The sequence below is a fragment of the Oryctolagus cuniculus genome, chromosome 10, assembly GCF_051225735.1.
Source record: "Oryctolagus cuniculus isolate XC-2025 breed Fujian yellow rabbit chromosome 10, ASM5122573v1, whole genome shotgun sequence".
NCBI classification, from domain to species: Eukaryota; Metazoa; Chordata; class Mammalia; order Lagomorpha; family Leporidae; genus Oryctolagus; species Oryctolagus cuniculus.
Genome location: NC_142876.1, coordinates 76689369 through 76708665, shown reverse-complemented (window position 1 = coordinate 76708665; position 19297 = coordinate 76689369). Strand labels below are relative to the sequence as shown.

The following is a 19297-nucleotide window of genomic DNA, read 5'->3' as shown; positions in this document are numbered from 1 at the left end:
ATAAAAAATGTGTAAATTAAACCTTAGAAAGGTTTAATTTTATTGAATTAAAAGAATTTTTTCCCTTATTAAAAAATTATCTTTCTGGTGTTCTATTGCACAGTAGGGTAAGAATAGTTAGCAATAACATATTGAATATTTCTAAATAGCTAGAATACAGACTTCTGAATGATCACATTACAAAGAAATCTTGAGTAGATGAAGCAATGGAAGCTAATTACCCTAATTTGATCATTAAAATCTACACATGTACCGAAATATTACATTGTACCCCATAAATATGTACAATCATTGTGTGCCAATAAAAACAATCTAATGAAAAAAAGTGTGTCTTTAGGTCAGATGGAAGTAGGACTCAATCTGCCACTTCAGCTCTGCCACTGACCAGCAGTGTGGTCCCAGGCAAGATGTTTTACCTCTCTGGAAGCACCTCTGGAAGTTCCTCTCCTGCACCCATATGGGATGCTGGCACTGCAGGCGGAGGATTAACCAAGTGTGCCACGGCGCAGGCCCCTCATCTACTTTTAAGACACAGCGTTTGCTCGCTCTTGCTCTCTCTCTCTCTTTTTTTTTTTTTTTTTTTTTTTTTTTTTTTTTTTTTTGACTCAGTTGGGAAGTAATTCCACACAGCTGAGTGGAGTTGAGAGTAGTTGATGTAGGAAATCTGGCCCCTGTGGGTATTCGTTTGCATACCAGAGTCAGGTTTTTCTGCTTGGCTAATGAGGGGGACCTGCTTTACATATGCAAAATGGCACGCACGCTTTACTCACGTAAAATGGCGCCTGCCCTTTGTCTTGCTCGGCTTTGTAAGGTGAGTGGAGAGAGAGGCTAAATGTCCGTGCAGGTTCCCCTTATTTATTCGATTTTTTTCTCTCCTCCAGCCAGCCTGGTGAACTTTCCCCAATGGGGTTTCAGGCCTCGTTCTCTGCAGGCTCTTTCTGCCTTTCCCCGCCAATGTCTCAGGTTACCAAGAGGCTTTTTGTCTCACCTCCCCTTCCAGCGCTGGCATGCAGACTCTGCAGCTCCGGCGGGTCCGGCGGGTCCGGCGGGTCCGGCGGGTCCAGCGGGTCCGGTGGCTCCCGTGGCTCGGCTTCCACGTGGTGGGCGACCTTGCTCTCCCCATAGGTCCTCCGAGTCACAGCCACTAGATCCAGAAGAGATTCCTCTGCAATTTTTCCCTGATCCTTTTCCTGAGGCTACCGTAACTCCACTTTTATTAAACTATCTTTTCCCAGACTATCAGTGCGCACCCTCACTATTCCACCATCTTGGCTCCGTCCCCCAGGAAACCTGTTAAAGTGAAATGAACACTATGCGAAACGGTGACTTGATCAGCCCTTGCCCTGACTGTTGATGAACAACTTAATACGTTATCCCTCTTAGTATTTGTTTGTTTGTTCTACTTAATACTTTTGGTTGAATACTGTGATTGATACACAGTTATTCTCAAGTGTTGAAACTTAACTGAAAAGTGATCGCTGTTAAATATAAGAGTGGGAATAAGAGAGGGAAGAGATGTGCAATTCGGGACATGCTCAAGCTGACTTACCTCAAACGGTAGAGTTAGAAACATACCAGGGGATTCCAATTCAATCCCATCAAGGTGGTATGTACCAATGCCATCTCACTAGTCCCGGTGATCAATTTCTGTTCACAATTGATCATAATGATAGGACTAAGAGCCAAAGGGTGCACATAAACAAGACTAGTGTCTGAAAATACTAGCTGATAGAATTAAAAAAGGGAGAGAACAATCCAACATGGGAAGCGAGATACACAGCACACCCATAGAATGGCAGATGTCCTAAAAAGCACTCTGGCCTCAGAATCAGCCCTTAAGGTACGTGGATCTGGCTGAAAAGCCCATGAGAGCATTACAGGCATGGAAAGCCAAGGCACTCTGGCAAAAAAAAAAAAAAAAAAAAAAAAAAAATCAAAACCTAAATGAAAGATCTCTACAAGTGAGATCCCAGTGGAAAGAACGGGCCATCAAAGAAGGAGGTACCTTTCTCTGAAGGGAGGAGAGAACTTCCACTTTGACTATGACCTTGTCTAAATATGATCAGAGTTGGTGAACTCAAAAGGCTTCCATAGCCTTGGCAACTCATGACAAGAGCCTAGGGTGATTACTGATGCCATAAACAAGAGTGTCAATTTGGTAAGTCAACAACAGGAGTCACAGTGCACTTACTCCTCATGTAGGATCTCTGTCCTTAGTGTGCTGTACATTGTGATTTAATGCTATAACTAGTACTCAAACAGTATTTTTCACTTTGTGTTTCTATGTGGGTGCAGACTATTGAAATCTTTACTTAATATATGCTAAACTGATCTTCTGTATATAGATAATTGAAAATGAATCTTGATGTGAATGGAAGGGGGGAGGGAGAAGGAAGGGGGAGGGTTGCGGGTGGGAGGGAAGTTATTGGGGGGAGCCATTGTAATCCATAAGCTGTACTTTGGAAATTTATATTCATTAAATAAAAGTTAAAAAAAAGATTCACTTCCTTTTAGTGTATTAAGTGGAAGATATTCTTATGTCTCATAGTTATAGCTGTGTCTAAAAGCTCACAAAAATGTATCATTCTTGGGTTCTTCTTTAAAGATAATTAAGTTTCTAAAAGGAAAGGAGGGGAGGAAGGAAGAGAAAAGAGGAAGGGGAAAATAAAGCAAAATCACCTGCAAGATGCACTAACTGAACAGCCCTTGTCTGGACTGTTGAAAAAGTTTTTTTTTTTCTTTCTTTTTCTTTTTCTTTCTCATACAAGCATTGAACTCTTTACCTAGAATAGAATTAATCCTCTGTATGTAAAGTTAAATGAAAATAGATCTTAGTGAAAAACAGGACAGGGAACAGGAGAGGGAGGAAGAAGAGGGGTGGGAGAGTGGGTGAGAGGGCAGGTATGGTGGGAAGAATTACTATGTTCCTAATGTTGTAATTATAAATGCATGTAAATAAATAAATTTTTAAAACTATAAAAGAAAAAAAAAGACACAGCGTTTGGAGGCCGGCACTGTGGAGCACCTGCATCTCATGCGGTGCTGACATCCCATATGGGCGCTGGATTCTGTCCCAGTTGCCCCTCTTCCAGTCCAGCTCTCTGCTGTGGCCCAGGAGTGCAGTGGAGGATGGCCCAGGTCCTTGGGCCCTGCACCCCATGGGAGACCAGGAGGAAGCACCTGGCTCCTGGCTTGGGATCGGGGGTGCAGTGCCGACTGTGGCGGCCATTTTTGGTGAGAGCCAACAGAAGGAAGACCTTTCTCTCTGTCTCTCTCTCACTGTTTAACTCTATCTGTCAAAAAAAAGACACAGCATTTGTCCTGGTGTCTTATGAATTGTCTGTAACTCAAGGAATCCCTATCTAAAGGGTCAAGACACAGCTATTTCTTCTCCTTCTTTTCTCCCTCCCTCCCTCCCTCCCTCCCTCCCTCCCTCCCTCCCTCCCTCCCTCTTTGCTTCCTTACTATCAAGACAATAATAGGCAAGTGGTTCTTTGCAATCTTTTATTTCATTTTTGTTGAGGATGAATGCAATACAAAGCAAAATCCTGAATTTGATTCCTTGAAAGATAATTTTTTTTTTAACAGAAAGAACTGCTCTCTGAAGGAACTGGGAGATTCATTTGAAATTCCTCTTTTGTCCCCTTAGGATGAAGTATGATGCATGCCTGGAAGCTTAATGGTTTACAAGTTAGGACTCCCACCGTGCGAGTCTCCTACACACAATTTGATGGATTCTCGAGTATCCTGAGCTTTGAATCTGTACGTTTATTTATTTATTTTATTCCTTGCTGCTTGAGTGAAGCCCTTCAGGCAGAGCTGTGAGGATGTGGTTTTTAAATAAAATATTTTTCTACTGTGCTAATAATTCACACATTTTTCACGTTTCTCTACCATACTCAGGGTCAGTGGGGTACATCCATTTTTCTTAATTCTATCTAGCCCGTTTTTCTCAGGCTTCCAACAGCTTTTGGTAAAGGCACAGCATGGCTGATTCCAGGAGCTGATATTTGGTGAGGTCCAGAAGACTGTGGAGGGGGAGGGGAGGCTTCCTTACTCTTTCTTGTCACTCTTCCAACAATAGTTGTTTAATGATTTACAAACCCTTTGTAAAGTGACCTACCATGGAAAGTGATATCACAAGCCCCCAGAAGAAACCCGATTCAGACAACAGGAGCAAATGCACACTTTGATTCTGTTTGTAAGTCACAGTGGAGCAGAGTTTACTGAACGCCAGGGGACGTTTTCTCACCAGAGAAGCCACTGACTGGCTGAATTGCTAAATCTCTATGGAGCTGACATCCCTCCTTTGCCAAGGTGGATATTTGTATTTCTGGGTCAGGTGGGAAGGTTACAGTGTCAGAAGTGAAAATGTCACAAGTTTTGAGTGTGAGCAGGTGACCTTGCTTGTGTATTTATGCCAGGATGGTCTCCTGGGACCAACTGGGCAGTCAGAAACCACAGGGTCTGTTTCAGTGAGATGTAGCCCAGCTAGTAGCATTCTTTGATTAAAGAGCAAAGATTGTATTTGACTAAGTGAGCAACTGGCAAGTGTATGTTTTTATGAATTTACCTTGGGGGCTGGCATTGCAGCACGGAGGGTTGAGCTGCTTCCTCTGATGCCAGTATCCTGTATTGGAGAGCCAGGTGGAGTCCTGGCTATTCCACTTATGATCCAGCTTCCTGCTAACATGCCTGGGAAAGCAGTGGAAGGTGGCCCAAGTGCTTGGGCCCCTGCTGCTCTCTTGGGAGACCAGGATGGAGTTACAGATTCCTGGCTTTGGCAAGGCCCAGATCTGGCTGTTTTTTGGGGGAGTGAACTAGTTTAGGCAGTAGGTGGACAATCCATCTCTCTCTCTCTCTCTCTCTCTCTCTCTCTCTCTGATGCTCTGCCTTTCAAGTAAATAGATAAAACATTTTCCTTTGCATAAATCAGACACAAGATTCTCCTAACACGATCTAAAGTCTATTTTTCTTGTGCATCTTTTCTTAAAAAGCAGGCATTAAAATCATAGGAATTTGGGAGAATTGTGTGTGCTTTTCCCATGCTCCTGTCTCTTGCAGTTACATGATTTAGTTTATGACCTAAGCTTCTGTGTGTCTTTTGTTGGGAGAACACTTTTTGCTTCCTTTCTGTTTCTTTCTGGTCCTCTCATACAGAAAATACTTCTTTTTAATCCTCACTCCTTTCTGGTTTTGATGAAGGCCTTAGTCCATTCTGTTGCTCAAACAAAATACCTGCAACTGGGTAATTCATAAAGAATAATTTATTTGGCTCAGGGTTCTGGAGGCTGAGAAGTTCAAGGGCATGGTGCCAGTATCTGCTTGGCATCTAGTGAGAGCCTTGTTGCTGCATTGTAGCAGGTGGAGGGCATTGCTTGGTAAGAGAGAGCAAATGTACCAGCTCAGGTCTCTCTTCCTTTGCTTGTAGAGTCACTACTGCCATCACGGGAACCCTGCTCATCTCATCTAATCCCAGCGATCCCCCAAAGGTCCCATCTCCAGGTAACACTAACATGCAGATTTAGAGATTATGTTTCCAACATAGCAATTTCTGGGAGGACATGTCCAAACCACATCAGTTATTCTGGGCGAAGACCATTGCCCTTTTCTTGCCTGGAGCCTGGCTGGCTCTCTCTCAAGCCTGTTGCAAGTGCTGCATGCTCTCACTGTCAACCTGGATGCTCTGTACAATCTTCCCAGGCTTGGGCTGGCCTCTCTGGCATGGAGGTTGTGCACCTACAGCTGCTATGTCTGTGACCTGCTAGATGTGATTCCTTTCAGAGCCTGTTACAGGAAGGCCTGTTTTGGCTTTGGATGTGAATTATTTTTTCCAGTCCAATTTTGCCACTAATAAGGATGATCAGTTAAGGTTTCATTTCTAGGTCAACTTCTCAATTGAGTTCAAATTTGGAAAGGAGTAGTAATGAGTGGTTAGACCTCCTACAAATTGCAACATCTTTATAAAAATGCTTCATACAGTTTATTTCTTGTGTCACAAATTCCCAAGTCTTATCACCAAATGGAACACTGATGCACTCCATTCATTCTCCTTCATTGCTGTTATCTGCCAAGCCTTCTTAAGGGCAAGGCATCCTATTAAATTGACCAAGATAAGAGATGTAAATCATAGAGGCCTTCAAATAACTTCAGTCTACTAGGGGATTTAAAAATATGTAAGTTGATAAAAATAATGCAAAGTAATAAGCAAATGAAGAGATTATGCATCAAGCACTATGGGTAGAGCAGCAAAGGGGCTAAAACACCCGGCTGGGAAGGGTTAGACATCTTTTAGAGAGATAGAGTTTATGCTGGGCCCTGAGGGATGGCTAAGATTTAGATGTGCAGATAAAAGGAATGATAATTAACAAAATAAAGCCTTAGCTGTGATGGGAACCCTGGGCGTGCCCTTGTGAGGGAAGAACATGGAGTTGCTAGGAAGAGTCTCCTCTCTCACTTGAGGGGTGTGGCAGGAAGGGTGGATACAAATCAGGGAACAGCATATGTGAGCTGATGGGGAACTGTGCGTTCTCAGATTAAGAAGTAGTGAAATAGTTAAGGAAGCTAAAGAGTACTGATGAGGTTCCTGGGGTACTTGGTCTTCCAACAGATTCCAATTCTCATGGTAGCACCATTACCCATTAAAAAGAAATTTCTAGCAACTTAATTAATTTACTCATCTTTTAAAAATTTGTAGGAGTGGACATTTAGCTAGTAATTAAGACACCTAGATCCTACATCCGAAGATTGGGTTCCATTCCTGTCTCTGTCTCCTGAGTCTACCTTCCTATTAATTTAGTTCCTATGAGACAGTGGTGATGGCTCAATTATTGGGTCCCTGCCACCCACATATGTCCTGGATTGAGTCCCTGGTTTATATAGGAGTTGCAAAGAGAGGCATAGTTGGGATTCATTCTGGGTCAAGCTTACATTAGAACTTGTATTCTCAATAACTTTACTTACCAGTGGAGTAAAAGAAAGGGATAAAAGATGAGACTCGTATTGCAATTATGAATCTAGGATTGATGGGCAGGAAAACTTTAGAGAAATAATGGGCCCACATGGTGGTGTAGCAAGTTACACCACTGATGCAATGTTGGCTCCCATATGTGTATGGGTTTGAGTCCTGTGTTTTCCACGCTTTTGGTCCAGCTCCCTGCTAATGTGAATAGGGATGCAGAAGATGCCCCATGTGCTTCGGTGCCTGCACCTATGTGGGAGACGTGGAAGAAGCTCTTGGCTGCTGGTTTCAGTATGGCCCAGCCTTGGCCATTGAGGCCATTTTGGGAATCAGTAGATGAAAAGTCTCTCTCTTTCTCTCTCTCTCTCTCACTACTCACACACGCCATCTCTCTTTCCCTTTCTCCCACTCTCTCTCTTTGTAACACTGCCTTTCAAATAAATAAAATGTGTCTTTAAAAAAATAGAGAAATGGGAGCTGGCACCATGGTGTAGTGGGCTAAGTCTCTGCCTGTGGTGCTGGCATTCCATTTGGGCACTGGTTCATGTCCTGACTGCTCCTCTTCCAATCCAGATCTCTGCTAATGGCCTGGGAAAGCAGTGGAAGATGCTCCATGTGCTTGGGCCCCCGCACTTATGTGGGAGACATGGAAGAAGCTCCCGGCTCCTGGCTTCAGATCAGCTCAGCTTTGGCTGTTGCAGCCATTTGAGAAATGAATCAGAGGATGGAAAACCTCTATCTCTGTCTCTCCTTCTCTCTGTAACTCCACCTCTCAAATAAATCTTTAAAAAAATTAGAGAAATGAGTGAAAATACAGAGTCTGAGAATTGGGATAGGGGAAAAGAAGATACTTGAAGTATTTTATAGATAGGGAAAGTAAATCATTAGGTAAACTGAAAAAGTATAAGACAAAGACGGGAGCAGATAATGACCCTGAGATTGCAAACTCTCAGTACTGTTGTGACACTTACAACAGAGAATAAAAAAATCAGAAGGAAGCCCTGCATACAGGTGGGGAAATAAATTTAGTATTGGATTTATTGAATTTTTCTCTGCAAATGGGACATTTGTGTAAAAATAACCATTAATTTATTCATTTATTCATTAGGCATGTAAAGAAAACAGATTTATTCTAGGCATTAGAGATGCATCATAAATAAAACCTGCTTCTGTATACATTTAGAAAAGTGTGGATCTAAACGGTATAGATTTGACTTCATTCATTTACTCGCTCAAGGACTTAATAAAGTATACATTGAGGATTTATAAAGTATGTAATAAATACAGCAGAGAGGACAGACAAATGCAGGTGATTAGCTGTGGTCGGCAAAGGACACTGTGAAAGAAGAGAAAATGAAAGACCATACTTGAGGGAGTGCTTGCATGACGACATGCAAGGAAGGAGAAGAATTTGGAATGGAGTGAGTTAGTGCTGAGATGGGAAGAGAACAGGAAACGTGAGCCCCAAACTTGGATGTGTGAGAGATTTTAGGAAAAAAGAAGACTCAGTAGGATCAAAAAACATGGACTCGGTTAGATCAATGGCCGGGACATGTTAGGAGGATAGAATGGAAAGAAGTAGTGGTAGGTGGTTTGAGGGCTGTGATAGATGTAGACAGTACACACTCGTTCTTTTAGGAGGCTTGGCAGAAGAGAAAGCAAAAGACCCAAGGTCCTTTAGAAGCAAGAGGGCCCTCGGAAGTTATTTTTTAAAGAGTAAATAGTTTACAAATGGTTCTAGTAAGAAGGCTGCCTTCCTGTTCTCAGAAGTGGTACTGGAGAAAGTGGGTTTCCTTCTGGAGGAAGAAAGATGCTGGGAAGTTGAAAGAAGCTTGAAGTGCAGGTTAAGAGAGTAGCTGATATGTGACTTTTTCCAGAAGGCTTTTCAGCTACAGAGGATCAGAGTGGAAACAGGGCAAGGCCTCAAGATTGTGGATGGGGATGGTAAGTGATGAGCGGGAAGGACTCCAGGGCGAGGTATTAATCTCCTAGTGTTGCCTTGATAGCACCCACAAACAGGATCACTGGGCCACAAATATATTCTTCTCCAGTCCTGGAGCCTGTGAGTCTGAAATCAAGATGTCAACATGGCCAGGTTCCCTCTGAAGACTCGAGAGGAGAATCCTGGACTTTTTCAAGCTTCTTGTGATTGCTAGCAATCTTTAGTCTTCCTTGGTTTGTGGCAGCTTAATTCTTGTCTCCCCTTATTGTCACATGACTTTCTTCCCATGTGTCTGCTTGTGTCTGAATCTCTTTCTCGTTATGAGAACATACATAATTGGATTTAAGGCGTGCTCTAATCAAATGTGACCTCATAATTTCACTACACCTGCAAAGACCCTATTTCCAAACAAGGTCATGTTCCAAGATTCTGGGTAGACATGAACTTTGTGGGGGAGTGGGCATTATTCAACCCAGAAAAGCTGGTAAGAACATGATGAAATGGTGACTGCAGAGTACAGACCAAGCAGTCAAGCCATGGTCAGGGTGAATCATACCAATAGTAATGAATAATAATAATAACAACCCAAAAAAGGACTGGGGGAGACCAAGGAATGTTGCAGTTTGGAGTGAGTGAGGATGATCTTTTTTATTTATTTTTTAAAGAGAAGGACATTTTAGAATTGGGGACTTTGCAAACAATTTATCTGAAGTAGAGAAGTCCAAGGTCTCACATTCTTGATGGATCCCCATAGTCTCCTTATTCTATGCTACACATATAAAGAAAGGCAAAGACCTACATATGAATATAGTAGATATTTCATTCATTCAATGAATGTGTTTTGCTGTCTATCATATGTCATAAATTGCTCTAGGTTTTAGGGATGCAGCAGTAAGAGAAACAGAATCAAACACCTTTCCCTCTGCCCTTATAGAGATTGTATTCTGTGGGAGCAAGTCAAATATAGAGTACATCTCTATCCTCTGGTGAAAGACACATAATAAAGCACTAACATATAGCATCTTCCTAGGTCCTGTACCCATGAATAAAATATTTTTTATTTGGGTTTTTATAGCAGTGGCTTTTGAGGAATCTTCATGCAATTCTTCTCTGTCCCCAGAGAGAGTTGAAATATGGCTGGTACCACAGTGAATAAATTGATAAAGAAATCCTTCAGAAATGTGTGTGCCTGTAGAAAGAAGTGAGGCAGGAAGAAAAAGCAAGACAGGATCTTGGAGAATTTTGTGAATCTATGGTCAGCTTTTGGATGGAATCAGAGTATTAAAATAGCAGCAGGTGTATCTGAATACGAGCAATAATTGTCTTTCTCTTTTGCTGACTGATATTGGCCAATTGATCCTTGCAGTGTCTTTTGGGAGAACACCTCATCTGGGAATCCTGGGGTGGGGGAACCCATAGTAAATCGCACCACAGACACAGAGCCTTCCTTGGCAGTGAGAGTACCTGCCTGTGACAGAAGCAGACTCTCACTGTCAGCAACACAATGGCTGATAGTTCCTTCACGATCAAATTCTGAAAACAGACATAGTAGCAAGAAAAGTCGGTCATGGTCACTGGTAACATCAGATCTCTTCTGTGACCAGATTCTAGTGTGGGTCTGGGTGCTATTTCATTCTTAGTCTCTCCCAGTAGTTCTGTGACTTGCTGTATGTCCATCTTTTAAAATCAATGCTTCAGCTGCTTTGATCTGTCCACTGTCAACTTTGGTTGCTGAGGTTTAAGAATGATAACTGATGGATTGAGTTTCTACAGTTTTCAAGTTTTCTTTTTTAAATTTCATTATTCATTCATTTAGATATTGAGAACTTAGCGTGTGCTAGGTGTTCTGATGATCACTGGGGAAAGAATTACACGGCACACTTGGTCCAATTCTTGGCAAATTTGAAGTTTTGGCAAAAGACAGCCAAGCAAGCAAGTAGTTGCAATAAGAGGAGCAACATAATCTATTTGACAAGAGTGTAGAAGAGTAGCCTGCTGGTTTCATACCAATCTTGTCCTGGTGGCCACATGACTTCGGGGAAGCCCAGCTGAACACTATGGGTAGGGAAAGCTGGATCAAGACTTTGAAGAAGAGAAATCAGTAGGGGATAAGTAGGTTGTCTTTGCCGAGAAAAGAATTGCAATGGGACTCTGAATTTGGTCATTAGCCCAGGTAGACAAGGCCTTACAAGATTTCTAGGACAATGGACATGGGAATGTAGACCAATTCCAGATCTCTTTTCTGCTGGAGCAGAAGCTGCTAATATCCTGTCAGATATGGACCATCTTAGTGCTACAGCCTAGTGGACCTGCACCTGCTGGTGGTCTGTTTTCACTCTGACTTTTGGGTTTGTCAAATACTACTGTTACTAGTAACGTGGCCTTATAGATATTGAGCATTAACTATGTGTCAAGCCCAAGTCTGTGTTCTTTCATTCAATCCCCTGTGGCTTTAGGGCTAGGTTCTATTCCCATTGTGGAAGAGACTTATCTCTCTTAATCTCTCTTCCATTTACCAGGGCAAATTCACATCTCTCAGCCTCCATGGCAGTTGAATGTGGCCATGCAACCACGTTGACCCAGACAGAATGTGAGCAGAAGTAGTGTTAAAGCTGGTGCCATAAGACCACACGAGGTGGTGCCCTTGACATCTCAGCAAACCAAAACACAAGTGAACAACCTTGTGGACTCTGTAGACCAACACAAAGCTTTAAGGGGTGGCAGAGCAACATGGTGGGATGAAGGATCTTAGGGTGCTTGGGTTGAACAGAGCCTACCACCAACCTGCACTCGTCTGTGTTGGAGGGTAAGCTTTTTGTTAGTTAAGTCACTGCGTTAATCGCACATCTTTTTTTTTTTATTATTACAGAAGCCTGACTTTAGTCAAAATAAATATCCTGCTCACGTCTTGTGTATAGCAGGTGTATAGCAGGTGTGTATAGCATCTTGTGTATAGCAGGTGTCGCCAGTGCACTGTTGTAGATGAGGAAAACTGGCTCCAAGACAGATGATATCATCTTCCAAAGATCACCTGCTTAACAAACATGGAGCGCAGCCCTGTCTGGCTCCAGGTATGGAGCTCTCAGCCACTCTGCACCCTTTCTCTCTCATATGGGCCGCTGACAAAGGGCTACAGGACACACCAGAGAGATGAAATGCTTGTAGATTTTGGCTATTGAGAGAAATGTCCAGGTGGCCAAAGACAACCTAGGCCCACAGTTTTGGCCAGTTTTGGAGAAAAAGTAGACTTCCACAGTTAGCCCTGGTCAAGAGTTTATGTGAAAGGAACACAAATGTCTGAAATTCTTCCTTTGAGAAAATGGAAGAGTGCATGATAATCAGCACCACGCCATTTGTTGCAGGGAGAAAACAAACAGGTTTGTGGCAAAGAGATTTACTTCCAAGTACAAAAGATGTGCCTGTAGTGGCGGGACAGGGGAGCGGGCTGTACACCCACAGATGGGCGAGCAAGATGCTTGCACCAGCTGTGCATGGAAGAAACTCACCACAACCATCAATTTTCTATTTTACTTAGTAATTAATCAGGGAGACTTAACACACTGAGAAAACATCATAATTGGGACTATAGTTTTGAAAATGCAAGAGTCACTGTTTGCAAATATTCTTAAAGCACACACAGGATCGTGATACGTAGAAAGAAACTGTGCAAGGGAAAGTCAGTTTGGTGTGTTTGGTGCATGTGTGGGCTCCCATTATCTTGACTTCGAATTATGCCTGTTCATGAAGAACAGGTGTTTGAAATAAAATCAAGGGGGAAACCACCAGGAATTCAGTCCCTCTAAAGTCATTGTAAGAATTCCTGAAATTACTCTTCTTAGACAAATTGCTCCCACAAGCCCAGATGATTTTTTATCTTGAGGGTGCATGGGGCATACTAAATCTTCCTTCCGACACAAACTCGCCTTCAGACAAGCTAGATATTCCATTCATCATGTATGCAGGTCTCAGGATGCTGCAAGCTACCTCAAAGGTTAACCCCAAGAATGTCAAAGAGACGCTTCCTCTGCTGGGCATGGGGACATTGTGTCAATAGATGCTGAGGGTGCCTTTCCATTTAGCAACACACAGGATGGCTAAGCTCATTGTAGGCTTACATAAAAATCCAAGAATTCAAATAAAACATCCAAATTCATCCGTGTAAACAGTCTCTCAAGATCAAGAGATTAAAGGATTTAAGGGCAAGTGAGTTCCAAAAGAGAACCTGTTGGTATGTGTGTATGCTTGTGTAATTTTTTAAAGGAAAACTGAGAGATATATATGCAATTCTGATGACTTAAAATTGTGTGTCCATTTTGTGATGGCTTCTGAACATTTCTGAAAATTTAGGAAATACATTTCCTCGTGCCAGAGACCAATGTCTGCCACCTGCTTAGGCTGACATCAAGTTTACTTTGTGGAGTGGCGTTTTCTTTGGAACCAAGGGAATTCTCTCTGAAAGAAAATCTTTCCCAGTTCTTCATAAATATGCTAACAGAGTTTTCTCCTGGGCCAAGGAGAGCTTAGTAAGGCAGACTTCAAGGAAGAAAGCCAAGTTCACTCATTGGTAACTTCATAAACACTTTGTTTAACTTTCAAATTTAGGGCTGACATTTTGTCACAAAATATTTTTTGAGATCTGTTTCCCTCCCCCATCCTCCTGCTGTGGCGAGAGCCTGTGTCATTGGTTTTAGCCTTCGGCTGATCAGAGGAAAGAATGCAACCTAACTGCTCGAACCTGGCTTTCGTCACATTTCAACAAAATAAAACGATGGAATAAAGACATCATCTTAGATTACTTCTCAAAAGTTGACAATCAAGACGGGAAAGATTAGAATTTTATCTCCCAAATTAGTTGCATTCGTCTCTTGAACTGAGGCTGCCAAAGTGTCAGCAATCAAATTGATCACGGCCAAGAAATATTGAAAGCAGTAAAACCTGAGGGAGAATGAAAATGCATTTAGCCAAAGGAGGCAAAAACAAATAATGGAAACTGACATCTTTTAGTTAATTCTTAGTACGCACCTGCTTCTTTCCCAGAGTGCTCTGCACATGCACATTGGTGTCGTCTGAACAGCTTGGAGATTGTGAGTTCAGGACTCTCAAATCCTCAGTCCTTTGGATGTGGACAAAATAGAAAATTCATCCAGCGTCAGAACCTTTATGCTATGGTCCATCTCTTACTTCCACTCAGGAAAGGTACTGGAGAGGGTTACAACTTTTAGCTTTCTACTGAGAATGATACAACAAAGAAATTAGAACTCAGGAAAATTGAAGACAGAATGGTTTATCACTTGGGGCCTAGAATCAAGCTAGCCAAATGCAGGAGATTCTAGACTTTTATTCAATTCTTGGTTTTAATTCTTAGATAGACATCAAGATACATTTATAGGCTAGCATTGTGTTGTAGTCAAGTAAGCTGTGGCTTGCAGTGCCCATTTCCCATAGGAGCATTGGTTTTAGCCTGGCTGATGCTCCACTTCCAATCCAGCTCTCTGCTAATGTACCTGGGAAAGCAGCTGGTAAGTACTTGAGCCCATGCCTACCACATGGGAGACCTGGATGGAGTTGCTGTCTCCTGTTTTGGTCCAATCCTGGCTGTTGCAGTTGTTTTGGGTGTGAACCAGCAGATGGAAGATCTCTCTCTTTCTCCCCTTCCCTGTAGCTCTGCATTTCAAATAAAAATAAAATAAATCTCTCTCTCTTTTATTTTTTTGACAGGCAGAGTGAGTGGAGAGTGAGAGAGAGAGACAGAGAGAAAGGTCTTCCTTTTCCATTGGTTCACCCCCCAATGGCCGCTGCAGTTGGCGCTCTGTGCCCGGTGCACCGCGCTGATCCGAAGCTAGCAGCCAGGTGCTTCTCCTGGTCTCCCGTGCGGGTGCAGGGCCCAAACACTTGGGCCCTCCTCCTCTGCACTCCTGGGCCACAGTAGAGAGTTGGACTGGTAGAGGAGCAACCGGGACAGAATCCGGCGCTCCGATGCTATGGCCAGCGCCCAGCTCACTAGGCTAATCCTCCGCCTGCGGCGCCGGCACACTGGGTTCCAGTCCCACATGGAAGACCAGGAGAAGCACCTGACTCCTCAGCGGCCATTGGGGGGTGAACCAACGGAAAAGGAAGACCTTTCTCTCTGTCTCACTGTCCACTCTGCCTGTCAAAAATAAATAAATAAATAAAAATGCAGAGCTATACCACCATGAGTTATTAATTATATCATGAAAAATTATACTAAGCCTTTTAAAAATATTTATTTATTTATTTGAAAGACAGAGTTACACAGAGAGAAGAGAGACACACACACACAGAGAGAGAGAGAGAGAGAGAGAGAGAGAGATATCTTCCATCCGATGGTTCACTCCCCAGATGGCCGCAACTGCCGGTGCTGTGCTGATCCGAAGCCAGGAGCCAGAAGGTTCTTCCAGGTCTCCCACTTGGGTGCAGGGGCCCAAGGACTTGGGCCATCTTCTACTGCTTTCCCAGGCCATAGCAGAGAGCTGGATAAGAAGAGGAGTGGCTGGGACTAGAACCAGTGCCCATATGGGATGCCGGCACTTCAGGCCAGGGTGTTAACCTACTGTGCCACAGCACCGGCCCATACTAAGCCTTTTTATTTCTAGCCAGCAGAGGCTGTTGCTTTTATTTTATTTTATTTATTTTATTTTATTTTTTTGGCTTGCATTAGAACCATTTCCAGTAGTCTCTGCTTCCCATTCTTGCTTTCCAAGGTTTCAGTTACACACAGCCTGAAAATATCAAGTGGAAAATTCCATAACTAAAGAAGTCACAAGTTTTAAATGGAGTACCATTTTAAGCTGTGTGATGAAATCTCGTGCATTGGCATTCCATCCTGCCCAGGGCATGGACCATCTTTGTGCAGTGTTTCCTCACTGTATACATTACTCACCTGTTACATACAGCCTTAGTAACCTTCTGAGTCATCAGATCCTCTGTCTGAGAATCGCAGTGCTTGTGTTCAAGTGATCCTATTTTTCTTAATGATGACCCCAAAGCACAAGAATAATGATGATGGGATTCAGATATGCCAAAGAGAATCCCTAATGTGCTTTCTTTCAGTGAAAGAGTTCCCACTGATATGTATGTGTAGGAAGAAAAGATATTGTATATGGAGTTTGTTACCATCCATGCTTTCAGGCTACCACTGGGGATCTTGGAGCATCTCCCTTGCTGATAGTGGGCACTACTGCATTGGCTGGAGACTCAGAGGATCTGGATGTTACAAGTGAAGCTGGTGGTAAATTTTACTGGTTACAAGATTCAGGGACTAAAACAGGTTTTGGTGACTTTGGCCCATTTCCCAGAAGATATCTGCAGAGATAGCAAACAGAAAACTCTGAGAGCACAGGAAAGGAAGTGGTTTGATAGAAGAGGGAGACCAAAGGTATGGGTGTGGGAAATTTTGGAAAATGTGTTGACTTGCCGCCTTAGCCTATTAGGACAGCATAAGTAAAGTCTCAGCAACTGGGTGGCTTAAACCATAGCAAGGTGCTATCTCCCACATCTAGAGTCTGGAAGCCCACAAGTAAGGTGTCAGCAGCATCCGCTTCTTCCCAGGATAGAAGAAAGGACCCACCTCAGGTTCAGTTCAGACTAATAGACAACTGTGTTCCCCCATGTCTCAACATTGTTTTCCCTCTATGCAAATATCTGTCCCACTTTCTCTTCTTACCAGGACACATGGAATTCATACTGGCCCACACACTCTCTCTTAATGATGTCTTCTTTTCACTCGAATGATCTCAGTGACGATTGTATTCCCAAATAAGATCCCACTCTAAGTACTGGAGGTGAGAGAGATAATTGAACACCTAATGAATGTTGTGTTATGTATGTAGTTCCCTCTGCCCCTTTGCACATGATCTCAAGTCCTCAGAAACATCTCTAAAACTAGTTTTTCTTTGTATTTTTTTTTTTATTAATTTGAGGCTTGGAGTACAAAAAGGAATTGCTTCTCAAATCACCAAGTTGGTAAGTGGAAGAGAGAGGATTTGAACCCAGGTCTTAAACATTCTGAGACCACAGATTTTTCACTCTAATAGTATTTAAGCAATGTTCACTGAGCACTACTGAATGTCAGATACTGCCTTGGGCACTAAGGAATGCAGACCTTGAGAAAATTCTTGCCCCAACCTTTGAGGGCCGCTCATGCTCACTAGGAAACAGTCTATACCTTGAATGTTCTAGAAATAAGATAACTTTTCCACAAAGCATACAGTCCTCAAGTGTGCATGTGAACAACACAGAATATTCTGTGAGGATAAAAATATTTGGCGTTTTGACATCTTTCCATTTGCTAAGCAATGGTTAAAAACAATAGGAACCAACTAGAACAAATAGAAACTCCAATGTGGCATTACATGGTTAGCAAAATCAGCAGGCATACAATTATGAGAACTATAAATACCAAGAGAAAGATAAACATTTTGTTCTGATGAATTTATCCAAAATTGTAGCATGAGAAAGTTTAGAATTAATTTATTTTTAAATTCCGGTCTCTGAGAATGCATTGTGTTTTGCAGTGTTTTTTAATTTTTTTCTTTTCCTTCAGATGTTTTGCTTTAGTGCTTATGGCTGCAAACACTCAGACAGTCAAAAGCTCTGGAGGCTCCTTCTCTCTTTCCATTTTTATTTCCAAATGCCAAAGTCACGGAGGGTGAGTGAGGACTGTTTCTATGAAAAGATGCAATGAATTAGAAACAATGGATTGAGAACAACGACTTAAATCTTCTGACTTTTTCATCCTTCTCTTTCATGAAATAAACCAGTGTGTATAGTATCACACTTACTCCTTCAGGTTATTAAATTTCTTGTCAAAATCTTACTTAAACCACTGAGACAAAGATGGATTCTCCCCCTGTGACTCCGAGCAGTTAAATTTACTTCTCTGACACACGGCAAGTTGATTTAGAGCTAATCCGTCTGCTTTTTATTGGCTTTGTGTAAAACATTGCTTTTCTTGGTTTCTACTCTTCCACTCGGCATTGTCTTGTAGAAATATGTAATTTCAATTTATACTGTAAGAAATTAGTCTCTCCGAGAAAGATCTAGGAAGACGTACAACAAAGAAAAAACACACATTACTCTCATGCTTTGGATTTTCCCCACGTAAAGACAAGCTGGAATGTCAACAGTCTGAAGGGAGAAAGAGAGGTGATAATCAATACTGAGAAAGTAACACTAATGAAAAGTAAAAACCGTGATCCAGACCCAGTTAGCAACATGAGAAACAGCTGCACCCACTATTTATCCGCGTTAACGTCTGGCCTTGCCTTCCGCCGACAGCTAAAAATGTTTGACTCAGATCTGTGATGCTACATTTCATTCTTCTATTTATTTTGCTAATGAACACGTCACTTGTGGACAGTTAGTAGAAAACCACCAGTCATCTTGGAAAGCCTGAATGGCTTTGCTAAGAACCAGTCCCAAAAATGAATTGCATTTTCTGCCCTTTGCTAAGTTTGAGATGTAGGCAAATGAAAGTCAAGTTCTGTGAAGGATTAGGCTTAGTATCAGGTTTGCAGGAAATCTATTGGGAGATGTTTGGATTGGGTAATGACACCATTAGTGCATTGCTACTTATTTGGAAAAAAGCCACATTTAAGTGGTTACTATTTAAATCAAGTCACTTCATATAGATAATTAATTGATTAATTAATGTTAATTTGGAAACTTTCTAGTGGTGTGAGTACAGAGTCTAAAGGTAATTTCTACTTTAATATTTTTATTCAATAAATATGCATTGGTGATGTACCATGTGTTAGGTCCTGAGCTTGGCCTTGGGGGTGCCATAGATATCAGTATGTGGTGTCACTTTTAAAGAACTTGCTATTTAATGGGCAGAACTTCAGAAAGAACTCACTCACAATAGGGAGTGAGTACACTATAGTACACTGCTATGCATAGTATGCTATGCTCTTCTATGCTGTGCTATGCTATATTGAGTTTTCTATACTGTATTACACTACAGCTTACTGCATTACACAATACTCTGCTGTACCACACTACTATGCTATACTTATGGTGACACAATTAAGCTTCTGTTGGGTGTAGAGGGGACCTGAAGAGAAAGTAAAAACAATGGGATACTTGTATAGCTATAAAGGGAAAATGATATCTTACCTGAGAACCAAAAGATCAACAAAAACTGAGCCAGCTAAAATGCAAGGGTGAATATGGGAGAGTGTGATCACGTGGAAGGATGTTGCAGTGAGAAGGAAAATCATATTAAGAAGTCTTAGAGCTCACCAATTACTTGAATAAAGATTGAAGAGACCAGTGCAGTGTTAATATTCATTGTGTACCATTTCCATTGCAAAAGACTATGTGGTTCAGACACTGATCACATATCTGGCAGTTGGACTTGTGTAGTTAAATCCATC

The 19297-nt window shown here is 42.1% G+C and overlaps 1 long non-coding RNA gene across 1 annotated transcript; it reads left to right on the top strand.

Moving 5' to 3' along the window:
• The first annotated feature begins 739 nt into the window (after positions 1-739).
• On the top strand, positions 740-7818 carry LOC149124295 (uncharacterized). Its single transcript, XR_016215157.1, has 4 exons — positions 740-811; positions 3650-3762; positions 5432-5505; positions 7535-7818. It is a non-coding gene; the product is annotated as an uncharacterized LOC149124295 (long non-coding RNA).
• The last annotated feature ends 11479 nt before the right edge of the window (positions 7819-19297 follow it).